The sequence below is a fragment of the Triturus cristatus genome, chromosome 5_1, assembly GCF_964204655.1.
Source record: "Triturus cristatus chromosome 5_1, aTriCri1.1, whole genome shotgun sequence".
NCBI lineage: Eukaryota > Metazoa > Chordata > Amphibia > Caudata > Salamandridae > Triturus > Triturus cristatus.
In genome coordinates this window covers 780,131,968-780,154,693 of record NC_140587.1, presented here as the reverse complement: position 1 = coordinate 780,154,693, position 22,726 = coordinate 780,131,968, and the positions used below count along the sequence as shown (strand labels likewise).

At 47.0% G+C, this 22,726-nt stretch overlaps 1 protein-coding gene and 1 long non-coding RNA gene across 5 annotated transcripts in view; one reads left to right on the top strand and one right to left on the bottom strand.

Annotated features, from left to right (window-relative positions):
• Positions 1-13,029, bottom strand: part of ESCO1 (establishment of sister chromatid cohesion N-acetyltransferase 1) — a 226,426-nt gene extending 213,397 nt beyond the window's left edge. The window contains exons 1-2 of one of the 4 annotated variants that reach the window (XM_085605786.1): positions 12,911-12,998; positions 969-1,031 (exon numbers count right to left, since the gene is read on the bottom strand). The gene's annotated coding sequence lies outside the window, so the exon portion shown is untranslated. Of the gene's footprint in view, positions 1-968; positions 1,032-12,910 lie in introns of all 4 variants that reach the window. The other 3 variants (XM_085605785.1, XM_085605782.1, XM_085605784.1) reach the window with 3 other exon arrangements.
• The window catches only part of LOC146831466 (uncharacterized), a 62,247-nt gene continuing 51,977 nt past the window's right edge, over positions 12,457-22,726 (top strand). The window contains exon 1 of the long non-coding RNA XR_014961581.1: positions 12,457-12,554. This is a non-coding gene — a long non-coding RNA (uncharacterized LOC146831466). The remainder of the gene's footprint in view (positions 12,555-22,726) is intronic.

The following is a 22,726-nucleotide window of genomic DNA, read 5'->3' as shown; positions in this document are numbered from 1 at the left end:
CATTTTTTGTCTTTGAACCCTGATTTCACTAGAGTGTGACTACAAAGGGCACTTCCCCACTCTCTGTTAAGAAGCCGATATTCCCTATAATCTAGGGTAAAACAGTGAGTGTGCATCTATAGCTTAGCATCCCCATACATGGTTATGTTATAGTTGTCATTACAATGCATGCATCATGCGCTACATCTCTGCATCGTTTATTCACTTATCACATGTGTTGTGAATGCTGTGGGTTTGTTGTGCAGTGTCACGGCATGCCAGGTTTCATTTTACTTTTGTCAAAACAAACTAAAGAAGGGTAGTCCCTTGGCCTATGCATTTTGTAAACACTCATTGTATGGACACAGGCTGTACCAGGTTAGGTAGAAAGGTAATATGGTAGCTACCCACCACTATGTAAACTATAAAACAAACACACCCACAGATGTAATCTGTGATGTAATTTGAGATGTCATATGTGAGGTCATTAGCAGTGCAGGGTATAGTTAACTGAGCTAACTATAACTGGTGAATTTCTGTGTCTTTTTGGTTTTTTTTGCCCAAAACGTTAATGTCACTGAATTATCAATTTGTCTATGTTACTTCAACCTTTGTTTTTTTCAGTGGAAATTAATATATTGATAGCAACACATTCAGAGGTCTTAATAGCCGTGCTTCTCAATATTTACATTTAATACTTAGGTATTAGGGAGTGTGAGGATTGCAACCTGCAGTTTATAGTGACCACACCTGTAGCATTAGCTTCAACTAGAATTGGGTGGGACCTCGGAGAAGGCATCCATTGCAGGATATGGAGGCAACTAAGATAACACACCCTTTGTCGGTTTAAATTTTACTACAAATATACTTCCATTATTTTTTACCAAAAACATTACACAAGGATGACCTCAGATGATCTCACACAAGAGCTAACCCTCTGGGAATAAAAAAAAATGTGTATGTATCCAAACAATGTGGATGAAACTCACAAGTCAGTTTGTGGATGTCTTGACAGTAGAAGGTAATTCTTTTCCCAGAACAGCATTCCAGGCCTTGAAGAATCATAAACATGATATAAATTTGCAGGACAGAATTTAAATCGACCTAACTGTAAAGCTTTTGAACCATAAACTGGTCTCAAATTGTGTGACCCTAGGCAAATATTTAATTTCACAGAACTGCCTTTTTCTTCACATACGAGCACACCTTCAAATATGTAAATTCTTCAAGTTTGCTGTACAAAAATATTTTTGTTTGATTCAACAGACTACACTTTTGTTCCATCTATATTAAGAATCTAGAGCACATAGAGGTTCACAACCCCTGACTAGCCTAACAGCATTTGTTATTAGGGTGGGGGCAGGAATGTTTCTCAGTTCATGTATAAAAACTAACACTTTTAATAAATATATTACTAAAACATGATGTGGTTGTGAAGACAGTTACAACCAGCACATTTCTTGTTGAAATGGCCACAAAATTTCCCACCAACATGCAGTTTTACTAATAAAACTGTATAGCATACAAACGATAACGTGTGGAGATCTGAATTCAGCAAATATTTATCATCTGCACATCTCCAAGTAAAGTGTTCTGATGTGCTTTGATCTCATTAAAATCTTAATCCCCATCTGTAGGAAGCTGGCTCTGTATATACTAGGTATCGTGTGCACAGAGTCCAGGGAGTCCCCAGAGATATAGCAGAGGCTAAATTAGTTAAGTACTACCAGCTCTCTTTGTGATAGTATGGGCGACCAGTTAGGCTTATTCAGAGGGCGTGTTAAGCATTAATTGTATTTACTCAAGCAAGGACTGATTAAACACACTAAGAGACAGAATCCAGACCAATTAGGTAAGTAAAAAAAAAAAAAGGTTTACATCAGTTTTATTTTAGAATCAAGCAGGACTTGGCACAGGTACGTAAAATATAGACTCAAACGCAAGACTTTACAAGGAAATGCAGTTGTGGTTGAATCAGCAATTGTTACATGTTTGTATTGAGTTCCAAAACAGTTTAAATTACATGGTAATTACTTTGGGAATACTTTTGGATTACATATAGATTACAACGACTACTCGGGTGGCATGCCTAGATACCACACCGGGGAGCTCACAATACAAGGTAAGTAAGACTTTTCTTGATTTACAGTTTAGTTACTTTTTCTCTCATACAAAGTTCAGCTCAACAACATTTTTGGAACAAAAACTCGTAAAATTGGTTCCTATGAGAAAAAAGTGTCAGCTGTTTCTCATGTAAGTACCCTACTTATGAGTGGGAGTTTTGGGGGTTAGGACCAAGGTCTAGGTAGGTACTCAAATCACACCACTAGCGGCACTGGGGCGGCCGGGTGCAGAATACAGGGGCCCAATGTTAGCCAATGGGAATAACGGGGGGCCTTCTGTCAGGGGCTGCTTGTCAGCAGGCCCCTCTAGTGTGGAAGCAAAGCTCCAAGGGTTAAAGTCAGGACATATGGGGTTCTAGATGATCACCTAGTCCACACAGGGGCGGCCGGGTGCAGGGTGTTTAAAAGGGGTCTGGAGCCCAATGCAATCCTAAGGAGGTTGCCAGTTTAGGATTTTGGCTGCAGGCTCGGTCCAGGAAGTCTTCAGAGAGGAACCAACAACTAGGCAGGTAAGTTGAAGGGCTTGAAGAAGTAGGTGCACCTCAGGTCCTCTTCATCAGCGCGCCTGAATGCAGGTGTGCCTTTCGAGGTTGGATTTCACCTTACCCGGCCACTCACAGTTAGGAGGGGCTCCGTGCAGAGGCTGCAAGCAACGTAGGGGAGTTCTGGAGGGGGTCAACCCATGGTGGGCTCAGACTATGAAGCGCTGGGGGACCTCGCTCGGACCGGTGAGCCACTTTGATCCAGGCCGTAGGTGACGGGGGCAGTGGTGGTTCCAGGCATTAAAGTTTTCTTCGTCCTAAGCAGGCTCAGAGCGTTCCTTTGTAGTTTCTTTTCAACAGAGTTACTGTTCGCAGGAGATCTGGTCTTTGTTGAAAGAAGTAGGTTTTCACAGGAGTTCTGGAGGTCGCTGGCTGCAGAACAAGTCAGCTTTTGGCAAAGGAACTTCGGAAACTGCAGACAGGCCTGTAGGGCTGGGGCCATGTCAGTTCTTCTCTGTAGTCTCCTCTGCTGTGCGACTTCTTCGGTCCTTCTTCGTAGGTTGCAGGAATCCGCCTTCTGGTTTCAGGTCTGCCCCCTAAATACTGCATTTAGGGGTCTCGAGGTAGTAACCAATGGGCTACTGAACTTAGGGTGACTACACCCTTGGTGTGCGCCCCCCACATGGGGGAGGAGGCACCCTCCACAACCCTGATTGGGGAGTGCCTGCCACCTGCAAGATGGCAGGCACTGAAGAGTGGGCTTCACCTCGCCTCCCCCACCTGAGAGGTGTTATAATTTTTCCTGCCCGTCTTCCTGCCGTAAAAGGGGGTAAAACAGGAAGGGAGCCTGCTCCTGATAGCAGGAGAGGCTGGGCGTAACATTGCCAAGGCGGCAAGGCCTTTGAAGCTCCCCTGCCACAGATGGCCTTTCCTGACCTGGAGAGGTGTGAACACCTCTGCCCAGGAAAGGCTTTGTTTGTAGGCCCAGGAAGCAAAGGCTCTCACCCCAGGGGTCTAGAACCTCGTCTTGTGGTGGCAGGCTGTTGGTTACCAGTCAGGGAACCCACTAGAGGCTGGCTGTTTTGCAGGGGGCATCTCTGATGCCCTCTGAGTGCATTTTATAATAAATCCCACACTGGCGTCAGTGTGGGTTTATTATGCTGAGACGTTTGCTACCAAACGTACTAGAATTCAGTAAAGCCATTATGGTGCTGTGGAGTATGTAATGACAAACTCCCAGACCATAAACTCTTTATGGCTTTACTGCACTTACAATGCCTAAGAATGGACTTAGACATGGTAGGGGTACATTGCTCATGCAACTGTACCCTCACAAGTAGTATACTGTATCCAGCTAGAGTGGTGACTTACCTAAACCATAGGCAGTGAGTTGCAGGCATGGCGCACAGGTATGTGTGCCATTTCGACTCTTCACTTTTCTCTGCACCAAAACATGCAGCCTGCAATGGCAGTGTGTATGTGTTAAGGTACAGGGCCTCTAAGGGTGGCACAATATGTGCTGCAGACCTTAGAGGCCTTCCCTTGTCACAGTGCCTCTGGTACCTTTTACAAGGGACTTACATGTGGGCAGAGAGGTGCCATTGGGGGTACAAAGGTACTGTTTGGAGAAAGGACAGAGTCGCTGGGATCCTGATTGTCGGGGACCTTAAGTCAAAGTGCAGCAGAAATCTGGCAAAAAGTGGGGGTGGAGGGGGGTTGAATACTGAAACAGAAATCCAATTTCCTACACCGTCACACCTCAGAATTACAAAAAAAGTGTCTTACTAACTGCTGATGCATTTTTTATATTACAGATCATTTACAAGCTATTTAAATGTTGTGGTTTGGAAAAGTAACTGACATCCTACAGCCTTTAATTTCACACTACCTGCATCCCAGCACAATTGTTAAGCAGTTCACTTTACATAATCCTCTAACTTTGCAGTCAAGGAAAGAAAAGCAACCCCCAATATCCAGGATAAAATAAGCATCAATCTGTAATAATACATTACCTGACATTTGACCTCGGTCTTTAAAGGCACAGTAAATGTGGAAAGATAAAATCAAGATTTAAAGATATCTTTATTGTTTATCCACTTTCAGAATTAACACAACACCTGTTCTTTGCCGGCTCCGTCTCTCTCACCCGAATGGACCAATGAGCCTTAAAATAATCTGGCCCTGATAATATCTGACTCGCCTTAGCGAGTGGGCAATTCAATTTTTCAAGACCTGCATGCATAGGTTTAATACTACCCTTTTTGGAGTGGTGTTTCTTTTGAAGTTATAAGAACAAGTTACCATGAAATACACTTATAACACTGAAGACACGAAGAACGAAGATATGACAACTTGTGCCTTTAAAAAGTAGTGGAAATTTTAAAATAGATAAAACAATTACAATTTAGATTATGCGAGGGACATGGTTGATCCAATTATGCAGAGACTTTATTTCAAGTATAGCTGTAGAGCTTCACCCATTTATCTCTGAATATGTTGCACACTTTGGCAATGATAAAGCAACAGAACGAGGTTAAGATGTTGGAAGATGGCAATGTAAAGAACTCGAATTTTTGAAAAATCTATTTGCGGTGTCAGGCCTCGAAAAATACAAAAATGTGACTCAACCTGCAGGTTTAGTGACTTAAATAATCTGCTCGACCTAATTATATTGCTCTCGGCCCATAAACTGGTTTCAAATTATGCGATTCTGGGCAAATATTTGAATTCATTGTGCTGCCATTTTCATCATCACATATGAGAGCACCTTTAAATGTGAGAGTTCGGCAAGCCCACTGTACAAAAAAGTATTTAGTTTGATTTAATAGGCAAAACGTTTGGTCCATATAGAATGCAAATCTAGCCACATATAGGATACACATGACCCCTGACTTGCCTCTTAGTTCATTAACAGCATAGTCATCAGGGTGGAGGCAGGAATGTTTCTCAAATCATGTTTAAAAACTATCGCTTTTAATAAATACATGACGAAAGCTTGAAGTGGTAGCACACTGTCATTTGTAATCAGCAGATTTTCAAATATTGGTAATATTGGTCAGGCTATTTATTTAAATGTTATGTGTTAGAAAAAAAAACTGACATCTTCAGACAGCTCACATTAGACAAAAACCTCTAACTGTAGTAAGGAAAAGAAACTCAATTTTCCAAGCAGCAATTAGTAAAAAGACAAACTGAGATTTGACCTCTTTACTTGAACAGACAGCAAATGTGTCAAGATAAACAAGATTTAATGGCATCTTTATTGCTCATTCACTTTCTGAATGAATAGAACACCTGTTCTTTTCCAGCTTAAGTTCACTCACCAGATGGGACTAGTAGGTGCTAAAAATAGCTTGACCTGATAAAATTTGAGATTTTTCAAGGCCTGTGGTATACAGGATGCTAAAGTCGTTTTACACTCTATGAGCTTGTCTTGTCAGAAACCTCAAGAACACAAATCTAAAAGTTAATTAGACAAGAGATCCCTGATGAAAGCCTAGGGAAATATATCAAACATATCAGACAGGACCACACATTTTGTACTTTTTTAGTAATCAAGTGTTTGTGTAAATTTATTACAATACAATTGTAACTGTAAATGGCTTCGATATTGTATCATATGCAGACGATACTCAGATATTAATCTCATTAGACAGAAATCTGGCTAAAACGAAAGAATCTTTCTCTGCTATAAGGAATGAAATTGCTAGCTGGATGACGGAAAATTGTCTCCAGTTAAATGCAGATAAAACTGAGATTATTCTGTTTGGGAAGACAACTACAACTTTGGACGCCCGATTGGTGGCCCCCAGAACTCGGCACGCCGCCCTCAACCAAACTAGTAGTAAAAAATGTGGGTGTCCGGATGGATCAATCGCCAACAATGAAGAACTGGTTTTGGCCATCACAGGCTCATGTTTCCACATGATGCATCTGCTGAAAAGATCTTTCCCTCTACTACTATGCACAGCAAGGAAAACCTTAGTTCAGGCGTTGGTTATCTGCTGTCTAGACTACAGTAATGCTCTCCTGGCCTCTGCAAACAAAAAGTTGCTATCAAAACTTCAGGTGGTACAGAACACCACGGCTCGTCTCATTTGCAATCTCCCTTCTGGAAAGGCAACCTCCCCTCTTCTACATGCTTTACATTGGCATCAGGTGGGAAACAGGATTATCTTCAAAATCTGCTGCTCAACACATAATTATTTACATGGCAAAGGGCCCACCTATCTATCTTCTAAGATCTCTCGCTACTCTCCCCCTAGACTCCTAAGATCTTGTGACAAAGCTCTGCTCACGGTCACTAGGTGCAGAAAATACCAGTCATAAGTCAGGGCGTTCTCTTTCCTTGCCCCTTTCTATTGGACTAAGTTGCCTCTTAAAAATGTGGATCTGCGAAGACCACCTCCAATTCAGGATACGGCTCAAGACTATCCTATTCCAAAAGTAGTACCCTCCTCCTGCTACCTTGGTATGCGCGCAAAGATATCCCTCCTCCACCCACCACTTTGCTGCTCAATAACAGGATGGACAATTCGTGAAATATGAAAAAGACACCAGGTTGAGGTCTAAGGTATAAACCAAATACATATTTCCAATATTTTACAGACTAGATAGTATAGCTCGACTGTGGGCAGGGAGCATTAACAGAGATCAGGATTAACAGATACATCTCCAGTAAGCATTAATAAGAGTGGGGAGGACTTAACCTGCTTAATGACTGAACCTCCAATCACTGTTGGACTGTCAATGCAAGGCGTAGCCCCTCAAACCTGCGCTGGGAAAACAGTACCAAAGTGCTATTTGACCGCAAAACCTCAACCAAAGTCACACCCAGAACTGTTCCATGAAACATCCAGGGTAAACAAACAACCACATGCCTAAGCTAGTACGATCAGCTGCATCACTTACATCTTCGGTAGCAACAATTCCCTGCCACAGCTGTTTCCGAGCTCTAAAGGATGGTGGAAAGGATTGTGCATGTAAGAGCACCAAAAGGCAAGAGGACTGCTCCTTCCAAAGCAAGAATTTTAATCCAGAGAAAGCGCTCAGCAATCATAGTATGAATCATCAGGTCTGATGACGTGCCAGCAACAATCCTGAGTGTGATCTCAGGACCACGTGCCCCATCTCTCCTTGACAAATTATCCCTGGACAAGATGCCCTTGGAGTGGTGGGGGCAGAAGGGGTGATGGGTGGATTGCTGTGGACATGACATAGGCCACGCTTCCCCTTTTGGTGTTCACCCTGTCATCACACTTCCAACCTATTATACACAATCCCCCCACCTCCTTGTTGCGCATTAACATGACAGACACCAGGTTGGTATTTAATCCAGCTGCAATTGAATATATAATTCCTATGTATTACAGACTAGTTTAGCTTGATGGAGGGGTAGCAGCATTAAGGATAAATCAATAGTAAGCATCACAGTGGGGTGGACTTCGGTTGCTTGATGACAACATTCAAGCAAGGTAGGATTGGCAATGCAGGACACGGCTCCCCAACACTGGACCTTGAATGCAGGGCTGATGCGTCCCAGAGCCCCAAAAGCTCATCCTTAGCCACAATGTGAACTGTACAATGACACAACCAGGGTTAAGATACAAACTGGATTTGTTGGTGCTACCAGAAGCCAATGCTGGTGCTGCCCACTACATTAATTTCATAAGAGGTTGTACCAGTTTGCTTCCCAAACCACAACTGTATTCTGGCTCCGAGGGATGGTGAGATAGTTCGTCTCAAAGCACCAGGAGGCAAAAGGACTGCTCTTCAGCCCATGGTGTTCCTCTGATGTCACAGTGGAAGTTATAAAGTTTGACGATGCACCTGTGACATTCATGTGACATTCATGCCATCAGCATGCATGCATCCTCGGTCGCACATCCCGTCCCTACCGAATTAAATCCCTCTGGGCTGCATGTCATCACCTGGGATATATTGTGAGGGGCTGGACACAGGCCCTGGAGCGGCTCCTCCTCGAGAGCCGAGGAGCGTCGCCCAAACAAAAAAATGCCCCCAGAGCAGACAAAATGATAATAAAGGTTATTTATTACCATTTTATTTTTTAGTAACTAGTCCTGAGCCAAGTGTCAGGATGGGGTGAGGCTATTGCTGCTGAGTGGCAGAAGGGAGCTAACTGTGCACATATGTTTAGAGTGCGCACACCACTTTAGCAATGAGGTCTTGCGACGGCTAGCCAGACATGCACATTTTAAACTTCTCTAGCCTAGCTGTCTTAGACAGCTGGATTAAAGAAAGCACAGGCCTCCAGCGCTCTTAAGATGGCTGAGAGAGGCCACTCCCTCCAATCCTTACGCTTCTCTCATGCTGATTAACAGGATGGGAGCAGCGCTGGGATTGGGCAGTGCAGTTTCGTGGGTCCTGGAGCTTCGAGGAGAGACGAGGACAACGTTGTGCGGAAAAACAGGAAGGTAAGTGGCATTTATTTATTTTAGTAGTACCTGCCCCACGGTTCTAAATACTTGCTGGCCACCAATGCATAGGCCCAGCTTCTTCTTTTGTGTTTCACTCAGTTGATTTACTCCCAACCTCTTACACATCACACACAATCACTCCCATAGACTCTTGTTGTGCAATAACATGAGACTGAGTCAAAGACAAAAGAAACCAGGTTGGAATTTTAACTGGCCACAGTCAAATACATATTTCAGACCGGACCGTTATTAGATGCATCTCCAGGAGGCTTCACTACCCGAGAAAACATGGACAGTAGTGGAATTGACTTCACCCAATTGATGTCTCAATCTCCAGTCAATGTGGGGCTGGCAATGCAAGGTACAGTCACTAAACACTGAGCCGGGAATGTAGGGCTGATGAACACATTGGCCCCAAAAACTCACCAACGGTCACACCCCAAACTGTCCCATGACACAACGAGGGTGAACATGAATCCCAGAATAGTTGGTCCCTAAGCTGGCACCACCACTCGTTGACCATAAGAACGTAGCACAAACTGCTAGGTAATGGGCAGCCCCCACCACCAATTAACATACGACGCACTGTGGCTTCCACTAGTCTGCTATTGTACAAGACGGCCTTGTAGAGGCCCAGCAAACACTTCCCTGGCTCCCTTACTAAAGCCTATGACAACATAGGCACAGATGATGAGGCTGTAGCAGCTACCACACCCAGAAAGACTCTTTTCAAGCTTAGGTCCAACAGACTTTGGTACTGTTTGGCACGTTGACTTCTCCACGAAGAAAACCCTCCCAAAACTTTCTGAAGGCCCAATGACTTAGATTGCAAACGGTCAGGAAGGGGTCAGGAAATAGAACACTGCCCTTCAGATGAACATAGATACTCATTCCTGTAATCATGTACCCATACGAAAAAAAGCCAATTTCATCAATTCGAAATTCTTTCAAACATCAAATCGTTATATATTTGCATTTACGTGTTTTATAAAAGCATCTCGGTTTAGCAAGACTTTCGAGGTTCTTGATTTGATGTATTGATATTTTTAGGGTTTGATAACTCTCAATCTCCATTTGAGCGTGTATTTTTTGTGTATCCAGACCAAACTTCTTTGGGTAATAAATACAAATTAAGACTTTCTGACAAAATAGTTGGATAAATCCACCAATTGCCCTAACTCAAAAAAACGTGGAGTTCAATCACTGCAGACTACATCTATCTTGCACCTAACAGAAACAATGCATGCGTAAAGGGCTAGGCTTGTGCCCAATAAATATTAAGATAGCATCTTAGTGGCAACAGAAACTTACATGCTATCACCTAATACCAATATTACCGACTCGGTTACGCAACTATTTCCTCTTGTCAGTCCAAGGAATACTCAACCTCTGGGCATCTAGACCGCTCTCCACCCGATCTGGTGCTGTTCGGGAGGAGGTAGCTAAGCAGGGATGCCATCAGATATCGGGTACCAACCAGCTTTTGTACCGAATAGGGTTCAGGGATATCTCAGTGAAGACCACATTAAGGACGCTGCTACTACGGGACTGGATGAAGTCAACCCCTCTTCACTCAAGTTCCTCAAGACTAACAATTATCTTTAACTTGACTGACGTAGCAGAGTCTAATGACCACATTTTTCTTCCGTCTAACCCAGCTTTACAATCTATGCCTTGAAAAAGTCCCTAGCTCACCAGAGTCAAAACACGTACTGGCAGAGCAATATCCGCTCTAAAGGCGGAGCAATCATAATGAATGAATGAAAAAAATGAATAATGCAATTGGAATCAAGAAACGCAAAATGACGATCAGAAAATGATGCAGAAGAGATAAAGTAAATATGTACATAAATCAGCACACATGGAGCTCAATATAATCTGGTTTTTACTATTACTGTTTTTTCACACCTCAGGATGATTAAATACACCTTTTTAAAGAATGTTGGCATTCCAAACACTCCTTCACTTAATGCAGCTCAAGGAGCTTTGCCAATGTGGGTTTGCATGGCAATAGGATAATACATTTTCACCGGCTCAGGTGTGCATACTCTGCCTTTCATCCTCCTGAGGGTGATGAAAGTAACACCACCAAGATAGCAAGTGATATATAAAAATGTTTTTAGGAAATCTACTTGCTCTAAACGGGTCTACGAATAGCTAGGAGTGAAAAGAAACTAAACTTAAGTGTGTCAATTAAACATACCAACACAGACCAATGGGCATCATCACTTTGGTTGTGAATATCCCCGTTGGGTACATTTTTCACCAGCCAGCCTTGACTTCAAGTAGGTGCATGGGATTTACTGTCATCATAGAATTAGCTCTCTCACACGATACTGATGACACAAGTTGATAATAAAATATAAAGTGGCAGAACACACATATGTGCACCGTTACCAAAGAGGATTGCAAAGAAGCGATGGCTAACAAGATTCTATAGTTACCAGACCCCAATATGCCACAGAATCAAGCTTTGACCTTTTTTGTTTTGCATACTTTTAAAGAAAGGAAATACTAACATAAAGGTTTCCTGTACCCACATCCTCACCACAAGATGTGATGGCATTTTTTCACGGAAAAACACGTCGACACTCAGGGTGGTCCCAAAGGAAGGAGATGGACCATGAGACTGTGCAGTAAAAGGGAAAGAATAAGTAGAACATATATGAATGGAGCTCGATTTAAATGTATAGGCAAGTCGGGGAGTATTACCGATACGGAGGTGTAGGAACTGGAGCAATACTCGTCTCCACCGAGTCGGTGAATTGTAATATGTATCTGATGAATGTAGCATGATTGAGGAACATAATTGGTTGCGAGTGCAGGTTCTTCTGTTAGCAGGGTGTAGAGTTACTTTAAATGAACGTTTGCATGAACTGTGATACTTATGAAATGCGACCGACTCTGGAGTACTGTTGTAAGATTTACGTGCATTTATGACTATTGTATGCATACAATAAAAAAAAGAATTGAACATAATATTGGATATTATTTGTCCCTTTCCAGACCAGAAAAGGTAAAGAAATATAGGTCAGGCGGGTGTTTCTTTTTTTAATATGTATTTTCCGTAGCTTGATAACTTACACTTAGGGGTACCTCACTGATATATTTGAAGGAAACAACTAATGACTTAAAACCCCAGTTTCCAAACGCAACAGGAATCAACTGAAGATTATACAAGGAGTCACCACATAACGACTATGGAGGTTACATAAGAGCAGATGAATGAGGCTGGGTCATTGCACTAGTTTGCAACAACACAACATCTGCGTAATAGTGTTTACTGCATTCTTCTTGTAATCCCACTCATGTTCCTTAAATGTGCCTGCATATCACCCCCAAACATTCAGTGTTGCGTGTGCTAGTACACAGCTTCCTTTTAACGCTGTGAATGCTGGGAGTTTAGTTGTAGTTTTAGTTCACTTCCATTGACAAACTGGACTGATGCACCAAACGCCAGTGGTTTGTTGGAGCCCGGGAGGTGGCCCGGATGACATCTGATAACCATGCCAAGGACCTGAGCTAGGCAACAGGTGGGTGAACCGGTATCTTATTCACAAGCAGCCCATAACCACGGCGCAAAATAAAAATAAAAACAGTTATTTGTGACGCGGTTTGGAGAAAAACAAACTCGTCTGCAAAAGAGACATCTTTGGCAAATGATTAACTCTACGGGACAGATTGGTGGGTTTAAGAATGAGTTGGTGAACGATGGAAAAAAAACGTAATTCAAGTGTGCAATGGGGTGATATCATTAACCCCCTCCACCCTCTCTTCCGCTTCAGGCCTGCACTAATGGCTGACGACTAGACTGCCTTTCCTGGCCGGAAAAGCGAAGACCACGTAACAGATTAAAGGCCCCTGGAGTCAGGCAGGAGCCCGTCTTTACCTGGGAGCTTCGAGGCTGTTACCGCGGCTCCTCCTGCAGCAAACCAGCACTCAGGCTTCCCAACAGCATTGAACCCACAGCTCCTTCTGTGGAAGCAGCCTAGTCACGTGACACCAACCGGGCCTGCCGAAGGAATTTAAAGGCGCAGTGCCCCACTCTGGACAGCTAGCTCCCTTACAAGGACAACATGACAGGGCCCTCAGACAGGGGATGTACGAGGGTTCTCTGCCAAAAAAAAAGCCTTAGGGAAGATTAGGATTTCCAGATGTGGGACCCCACTGACGTCTGTGCGACTGTTTAACACCGGGCCTGCATTCCATAGTTCTAAACCCTATCATAATAATAATCTGCTTTTATATAGCACTCGGAACCACAATTAAACCTATAGTGGGCTCTATAAATAACTGATTTCGCGTTGATGCTAGAGCTGAAGAATCGTGTGAGGCAGCGCATGTTGGAATAATGTCACCGGCGCTTTGAGGGTGGCAGCTGCCAGGAAAGTGATACATTTCATTTTAGGTTCAACACAGTTTAGCAGTATTTGGTGAACTGTGTACTTTCTTTAAAATTTGGAAGGAGTGGTTAGATTAGTAAGTAAGACCCTGAACTATGTGTAAAGAAAGATGCATACACTTCACCAAAAATACACTACTGAGTTAGAAAAATAAATTAACTGATCTGTGTCCGTATTTATTACATACACGCCAACGAACCAAATAAGCTGAGAGACTCCCAGTTTTGAGCCAAACAAGGCTTTAGTTTAGCAGTCTCCCGCGAAATTTACCTCTGCTGCAATTAAAGTTTATGGGGAAAATACAGTACCCAAATTTTATTTACAAAATCTTCCTCTTTCTGTTTTCAAAATGTTGGCATGTATGGTATTATACACAAGGCACTCTGTCTCTGTTTGCGCCACGGTGCAAATTTTAAAGGTGCGCCTTTCGTAGACTGGGATAGTGGCAGTGCACCTTACTATGATGAATGCACTGACCACAGTGCAGCTACGACTATCACACTGCCCTGGGGGGAAGCACATTCAATGAAATACGGAACAGCTTGTTTCTTTGTGCATGCGACAGCCCGCCTGCACTTTAAAGAGGGGACAAAGATCTCCTTGCAGGTGGGTGCGGACCGCGGTGAGGAACTGCACCTGCCTGCAGTGGAATGTGTAAGGGTGTCCATGGGACCACTTTTCCACCCTCCAGAGGGCTGTCCTCAGAGGGCACTCTAACATGGTGCCACTTAAGGACATGTTTGTCTCTGGGCCCGCATTCGTAATATGGCGCTTGCGCAGAGGCAAAGTTATTCTCTCATTTGCATGGGGCCAGGCCTCCATGCAAATGAAGGAAACCCCCTCACGGTAGTGCTGGTTCTACATGTACGCCAGCACTATCAGTATTCCAGAAAGGGCAGCACAAGCGTCTGCGGCACCTTCTGTAATACCAAGTGCCTGAGTTGCACACAAATCGGGCGCAGAGGCCTGTTGCACCTCCAGAGCACTTTGCATAATCTGGCCCCAGGATATATGCTGAACATCTACTGCCCTAAGGGCCCAAGGGAAAGTAAGGTACCCAAGACAGTGAGACAAAGATAGATGTTATAGATGTACTCACTTCACCAACTTGGTCTGGGGCATAATGCAAGTCCATGCAGCACAGAGGGTCCCTCAACTCTCCAGGGGTCCCATTCACAATATCTGTGAGAGATGGGAAATTTAGGGGCCCTCATTACTTTTTGAAGGGGGGCCCATCATTTTGCATTATACCACCGGCTTCAATGACTGAATGAACAGAATATATAAAGCGCACCACGGACCATGGGTGGCTAGACACTGTAGTGTTGCAAAGCCGCATAGTGAACTGATAAGATTACTTCAGCAGTACTGCGCCTATTTAAATGCATAAACAGTCAGGTTTCTTTAAGGCTTTTCTAAAAGGGAAATGCATCTTCATGGATGTAAGACGGCATAGAAGAGTATTCCAGAACCTTGCCATAGCAAATGAGAAAGCTCTGCCCCCCCATTTCTTTTTTCGGACTTGGCCCTTAAGCCATTGATATAACCTGCCTGAACCTTTATCGGACGAGACAGCGCTACTCAAGGAACCACTCATCTTTTTTTTTTTTTTTTAAGTTTCAACAAAACCTTTATTCAGCAGGAATAAAACAATACACAGCCCCTGAGCCTACAACCACACGAGTGGCCGGCGGCAGAGTATGCGAGATGAAAAATGGCAGTGTACACAGCTGTCCGCCTACAACCCGCTGGGGGCCGGCAGCGTCACAAGCACATTCGACGTATGGTACGGCAGTTAATGGGGCTGCAACATGCTATGTGTCGTGTGACCTGTACTCTATCAGTGACAGTGGGAACATACAAAACTTTAGTATTCGAAAGATCCGACATGCGTGGCAACCCCCCACGGCACGTCTTCAATGTATAACATATCATAATCACAGTGGTAGATCCATAGTCGTCGGACGTGCCGGGAGCGGGAATTATCATCCACCCCCCTCCCGCATCATAGGAGTGGGCTGTGGCAGGACCCTGTCCATCCGCCAGACAACAGCGGGAGAGCCGGTCCAAATGTCAGGAGGGAAATAACTGGACCACCGACACCCGACTGAATCCCCACCCCCATCTCCCCAGCCCATTCATTCCAGTGGAGGCAGTAGTGTAGAGTCTGAGCAATTGGTTATCTGGGGACATGTTATGTCTGTGGATGCGATAACAGATAGGTTGTGAGGGGACTCCAAATATCTACCGGTCTGGAAGCTGAGGGCAAAAGTTCTGCATATCTAAGCAGGGTTTCCTGGCAATGTACCATATCTTTGATCCAATCTTTAAACTTAGGAGCCCTGCCTCTACCCCATCTGCATGCTATGAGTCTCTTCGCTATGAGAAAAGCGACCGTGGTGAACCTGCGAACCGGTTTTTTGACGTTTTTTGTGTAGCCCAGAAGTGCCTGCGTCGGAGAAGGTGTCATAGGGACCGCAGTCATCTCCGAAATGCCAGAGTATACCTGGCACCAATAGTCGGCGATTTCCCGGCAGTTCCAGGCCATGTGCAGAAAGTCCACTGCTGGTGAGCGGCAGCGCCAACAGAGATCATCCTCTCGCAGGCCCACCCTATACATGTGAGCAGGAGTACAGTAAAGCCTATGCAGGAACTTGTAGTGGATGACCCTGAATCTACTGCTGGAGGAGATCTGCTCGGTCTGTAGGCAGCAAAAGCTCCAAACCTCGTCCTCAACGGGTACCCCCAATTCTGCCTCCCATTTTGTACGTGCCCTGCAGGGTTCTAGGTCTGGTGTAGCGTGTAGTGAGTGATAGAGCTTGGAGACCGCATGTGCCGGAGTGGTAGATTTTAGCAATAAGTGCAAAGGGTCTAAGGTGGGTGGTTCATTTGGGAATCCCTCTGTGAGTGCACGAACGCCACTTTGGAGTCGAATGTAGAGAAATGTGTCCATTGGAGTGGGTGTGTCGTCCGCGAAGATGTGTGTCAATGAACGAAATTGTCCGTCTTTATAGAGGTCGCCCCAAGTCTTAATATTAAGTTTGTCCGTAAATTTCTGAAATAATCGTTCCTGCAGAACGGGTAACTCAGGATGGTATGCCAGGGGGAGCAATGGGGAATAAATCAAGGACGTGCGGAGTCTTTTTGCGATATGCCGCCATGCCAGGACTGAAGCGGAAACTGTGGTATGGTGCACAATCACTAAATATGGCACCCTCCAATGGGATGGGATCCGCCAGCCAGTGTTCCACTGCTATTTGCGGCATAAAGGGAGTGGGGTGGAACCAGTGATATACGTAGTGCGCCTGAGCACTATAGTAGTAGAGCTCAAACTTTGGTAAATCAAATCCCCCCTGCGCGAATGGGCGAGTTAATACGTCCCAGCTCAGGCGTGGTCGTCTCCCCCCCCAAACTAGACGAACAAGCTCGGAGCGCAAACGTTGGAAGAAAGACTTGCCCGGATAATATGGGATATTTAAGAAGAGGTAAAGGAGTTTGGGAAGTACCACCATCTTAATGAGAGACGCACGGCCCGCAAAAGAGAGCGGTAGTGTGATCCATCTGGTCACGCAAGTTTGAATATGATCAAATGTGCGGCCGTAATTCAGGCGCATCAATTCTTCCCGATCCCGAGAGAGCAGTATGCCCAGATACCGGACCTCATCCTCGCACCATTTCAATGGATAATCAAGGTGAAATGGATGGGCAGCCGCAGTGAGCGGGAATATAGTGGACTTTCCCCAATTAATGTGGATTCCGGACATGCCCGCAAACCGAATGAATTCCCTCAAGATTGGGTTAAGGTTAGTAGCAGGGTCGCGGATATACAGCGTGATGTCATCCGCGTACAACGATATGAGCACCTCTCGCTGCAAGCAGCGCAAAGCCTTGTCCCTGTGATGCTGGCGGAGCCGAGCCGCCAGCGGCTCCATCGCTATGGCAAACAGCAATGGGGATAGGGGGCACCCCTGACGCGTCCCCCTCGATATAGCAAAGGCCTCGGATATCCGACCGTTCACCCCCACCCGAACCATCGGCCGACTATAAAGGATACCTATCCACTGCGTGAATCCAATCGGCAGCCCCATATTGCGCAGGATACATTGGAGATAGTCCCACTCCAGGGAGTCAAATGCCTTAGTGGCGTCCAAGAAAACCGCCGCTAGTGGCAACCCGGGGTCTACATTCTGCAATATGGAGAAGAGGGTCCGGAGGTTGTGGGAGGTGGTCCTGCCTGGGACGAATCCCGCTTGATCCGACAGCACCAGACCTCCCAGTAGCAACTGCAGTCGATTGGCCAAGACTTTGGTCAGAATCTTGGCGTCGCAGTTGATTAAGGAGAGGGGGCGGTAGGAGTCGCAATATTGAGGTGGTTTCCCGGGCTTCAGCAGGGAGGTAATTAAAGCTTCTTGCATTGATGGGGGCAGTGCACCGGATTCATAAGCCTCCATATAAACCTCACGGAGCACGGGAGCTAGGATATCCACATAGGCTTTGTAGAAATCCATGGGCAAACCATCCAGGCCGGGGGCCTTGCCCGGCGCCATCTGTCCAATTGCGTCTCGAATTTCCTCCAGGCTAATGGGCTCAGCCAGGAACTCCCGCTGACGGTCCGAAAGCCATCCCAACGTGAGTTCCCTCAGATAGTCATCCATATCGAGTTCACCCACTCTGGTGGTAGAGTAAAGGGCCGAATAATGGGCAGTGAAGGCATCCAATAGCGATTTTGTGTCACGCAAAGGTGCCCCTCCGTCGCTCTCCAGTTCTAATACAAAATTTGAGCTCCGCTGGGGGCGAACCACGCCCGCCAGGAATCTCCCGGGGCGCTCTCCCTCCCCATAAGCTCTTGCCTTAAAGTATTTACCCCTGAAATTAACCTCTCTCTCCGCGGTGGACTTGTACTCCGACAGTGCCGTCCGATATTGTGCTTGCGCATCAGAGTTAGTGGCATAATCTGGTCGAGTTTCTAATGTGTGCAGTGTGGTTTCCAATTTGTGCAATGTGGAACGTAAGGTGCGCAATACACCGGAGCTCTTGGAGATACAAACTCCCCGCACTGTGACCTTCAACGCCTCCCATAGGGTGGCGACACGTTCCACTGACCCCTTGTTATGCAATAGGAAGTCCTCAATGTCTTCACACAGTTCTGTACGGAACAGGTCGTCAAGTAAAATGTTGGGTTGGAGTCGCCAGGATGGCGATCTCCCCATCACGTCAGGTAAGCGGAATTTAGCCAGCACCGGGGAGTGATCAGAGAGCGTACGGCCTACATGTTGTGCTGTGACCAGCGAGGGAGCTAAACTTCTGGAAATCAGCAGGTAATCTAGTCTGGCCCACGTGGCGCGCGCAGTATTCCAGTGTGTCCCCTCCTGTTGAGTCGGATGCAGGTGACGCCAAGCATCTATGATGTCCTGTGTATCACAAATGTCACGCAGGTACCTGTGAGTGTTGGTGTAGTGCAGTGTAGAGGGATTGGACCTATCTAGCGCAGGATCAAGCACCGTATTGAAGTCGCCCCTCCATATGAGGTGTGTGGATCCCACTTCCCTGATTCTGTTCCAGAGAGCAATAAAGCTGCTAGGGTCATCACTGTTAGGGCTATAGGAGCAGGCCATGGTAACGGTTTCAACACCTATCCTTCCCCAAGCCATACAATAACGTCCCTCCCGGTCGGCTACGGTGCCCAGGGGAGTATAGGGGACCTCCCTTTTTATCAGAATCGCGGTGCCTCTCGCATAGGATGAGTAGGGCGCAAAAATAGAGTGTGCCGCCCATCGGGCGGCAAATGTACCACCGCGGAGGGGATCCATATGTGTCTCCTGCAAAAAAACTACCTGCACCCTTAATCTGTCCAACGCCCCTAAGATGTGTCTCCGCTTCCTCGGATCTCCCAGGCCTCTCACATTCCAGGTGATAGCAGAGAGCAGCCCTCCCCCTTCCAGGTCAGTGTGTACGGTGCGAATCATGTCTGCAGAGAGTGGAAGAATAGGTCCAGGAGCTCACCACGCAAGTCCATCCCGCATGCCACTGTATTTTGAAGGCGTTAGATGGTGCAACGACACTATGCCTGTTGACTTTTCCTAAACTTAATTCAAACAAACCAAATACAACCCCCTGAAACCCTCCCCACCCGCCCACTCCGACATCCCAAACGTGCCGAGCATCTCCCCCACCCCTTACAAATACAGAATACCAAGTCATTACCCTTCTGGGGAACACCCAATTGGGGGACACAAGGGGTCCGGACCTGCCTTTCACCTCCCCCGATATTTCACCCGCTGTCCGACAGGCGCATTAGCCAGCGGAAGGCGCGGGAAGGGGAGGCAAATGCCGGGGCGAGGTCTTAGTTAAGTAACATCAAGAAAAACCATGAGAGCAATAGAGTCCGGTGTGCCGCGGCTCATAATGCGAGGGCCATGGCACAGACCAATGCGCACAGCGGGCGCCCGGGCCCGAGCCTATGGCGTGAGCTGAAGCAAGACCAGAGCAATCCGATGGGCCAGAGCAATAGCCATGACGCTTGTAATCAGTCCAGCGCAGAAGTGGGCGATCGGGAGCCAGCCCCCTCCGATGAGGGCCCGGCAGACCCCCGGGAGCCCCTATGATCTTTGAGGAAAAGTTCCACCTGAGAAGGGTCCTGAAAAACATGAGGCTTGCCCAAATGGACCACTCGTAGGCGAGCCGGGTACAACATGGAGTATTGAATTCCACTTTGGATCAGACGTTTCTTGACCGACCCAAATTTACGGCGCGCATCTTGCACTGATTGTGTAAAGTCTGGAAAGAAGGAGAGTGTGGTGTTTTGAAATTGGACAGGTTGTTTCTCCCGGGCCAGGCGAAGTAGGGTGTCGCGATCCCTGTAGTTCAGAAATCTGATGACGATAGGCCGTGGGGGGGCTCCGGGCACGGGACGAGGGCCCAGGGTGCGATGCTCTCGCTCAACCACCAACTGCGGAGAAAAGGCGGACGCGCCAAATAGATCGGACAGGAGCTTTTCAATGAAGACTTCCATTTTGCCAACGGATGTAGATTCTGCCAGACCAATAAGGCGCACGTTATTGCGGCGCGATCTCGCCTCTAAGTCCTCGTTCTTGTCGGCTATCACCTTGAGTAATTTCTCCATGTGCGATACTTTGATGGCGGTGCCCGTCGCCCCATCCTCTAGCCCAGAAATCCGTTGCTCCGATTCCTTAACTCGCTCCTCTTGTCGGTCGAGCCTATGTACTACAGAGTCTAGGCGCCGAGACATACCGTCAATTTTCGCGTCGATGGAGGTGAGGCTAGTCTGCATGTTGAGCAGGAGCGCCTTCCAGTCCACGTCGTCAGTGTCTCCTCCATCAGAATCGCCGTCTCCCGGCGGAGGGCCGCGGGTTTTTTTCTTTTGAGTTTCGAAGGGGAGTCGGGATTGCTTAGTGTCTGCTTTCCCCATTATGGTCGGGTATCAGAGATAGATTCTCCTATAGGCCACCAGTATGGGGGACTTCGGCCGGGGCTGGTAGCATCACGGTGTGTATCTAGATAAGGAACAGCCCGGAGCCCGGAGCCACTGCCACACCCGGCCCCCCTTGTAGTTAGCGAAAAGGCAAGGGCACGATGTATTAATGTGGGGGGCCCCAACTGCCGAGATCGCCAAACATAATGTCCATCCGAAAGATGAGTTGCAGCGCACGGCCGCCACCCCGCCGAAGCCCCCCCGCAAAGGCCTCCCGGGGCCTGATGACGATGAGCAGACAGGCCCAACCAGACGATCAGCCGCCTCTAATAGTGCGTGTCTGGCCCGAAAGAGGCAGCAGTGGCGGGGCAGAGATGCCTGCAGAAGCATGTACCGGGGGGCAGTAGCCACGCCAGGGCACCAGGCGGAAACAGTCAGTCTCCCAGGCCGGAATTCAATCAGGTATGCGGCAAGCGCGTGGTTCAGGAGGGGGGGGGAGGGAGGCTACAGGTATGCGGTTCGTTCCACCCCTCCAGGGACAGCTCCGGGCAGGTATCGCACCTCCCCCCCCTGTCGAACAGAGGAGAGACCTGGCAGGCAGCGGCCGGCACGCAGCCCAGAGCTCCCAACAGCGCCCCAGCTCGGCCCCGCCTTACCGGCACTCCAGCAGGTCCTCCCCAGCCGCCAGAGGGTCCGTCCGCCGCTCCAGTTATCTTCCGCCGCCTCCAGCAGGTCGCCGCGCGCCGCGGCCCTCTGTCCACGTGTACGCCTCGGTGTCGCGCAAGGACTCGTGCCGGTCTCACGCTCCGGCCGGAGCTCCGCTGCAGCCGCCGGTACCCACGGCAGCGCTTTCTCCCGTTCCGCTAGGCAGATCAGCCCCAGACTCGCCACAGGTGTGCTCCAGCCTCAGCCCAACACTCGACGGCGGTAAGGAGTTGATTTTCTCGATGTAGGATGGACTATTGAAGTGTTAACTCGCCCGGCTGGCGAGAGCCTCACAGGCGTGCGGCCATCACAGTCCGGCGCCCTCTAGCGCCCCTAAGGAACCACTCATCTTTAGTGTGAAAACAGATGCATATCACAAGACACTTCCTGATAACTGCCTTACAGACCAACTAACCACCTCACTGTACATTATTCCTGTCCAAGAACCCCATTCTTAAATACCCCAACAATGCTTGACCTAAGTGAAGCTTTGCAACAATTCCTCTCTTAAATGTCCTTCTATAAATCAGGCCCATAGCCAAAACTTTTACAAACCGATGGTGCTTAAACTCATAACAGCAGTAGCATCTCCTTTCACCAACTACCCTGACAGTTCTGCTCCGCAGGGCTCCCACTCGCACACATCACACACTTACACAGAACCAGATCATGTGGACGGGCATTCTCTTATATTGCTCCAAAAGCATGGAATGGCCTCCCATCCCACAGCCTCCTACTCTGTTCTTGAATTCTGCAAGAAACTGAAAACCTGTTTTTTCAATTAACTCACCTATCATAGGCAGGGCTATGCACACACAGCTGCTCAGCACCAGTATACCCTCGTGGACAGTGGTGCGCTTTACAAATACACAAAGCATTACAACTCTCCCCAACCCCACACTCCTTTCTCTCCCTTGAGATCAAATGCATGACTCGTCGTGAGACCAACGAATGCTTGCAACCTACAACTAAATCCTACCAACCTGCCACTAAGTAAAACCCTCACTGAGGAGTTTTTCTGCCCCCTACACCCAACATTTTTCTCCCAAAAATGCTACTTGTGTATCACATTATTCCATCAGATGGAGTTCAATTCCCATCATGGACAAATGCACTCTCTCATCACTAAAATTATACGAATAAAATCTCAAAATGAATTGCACCA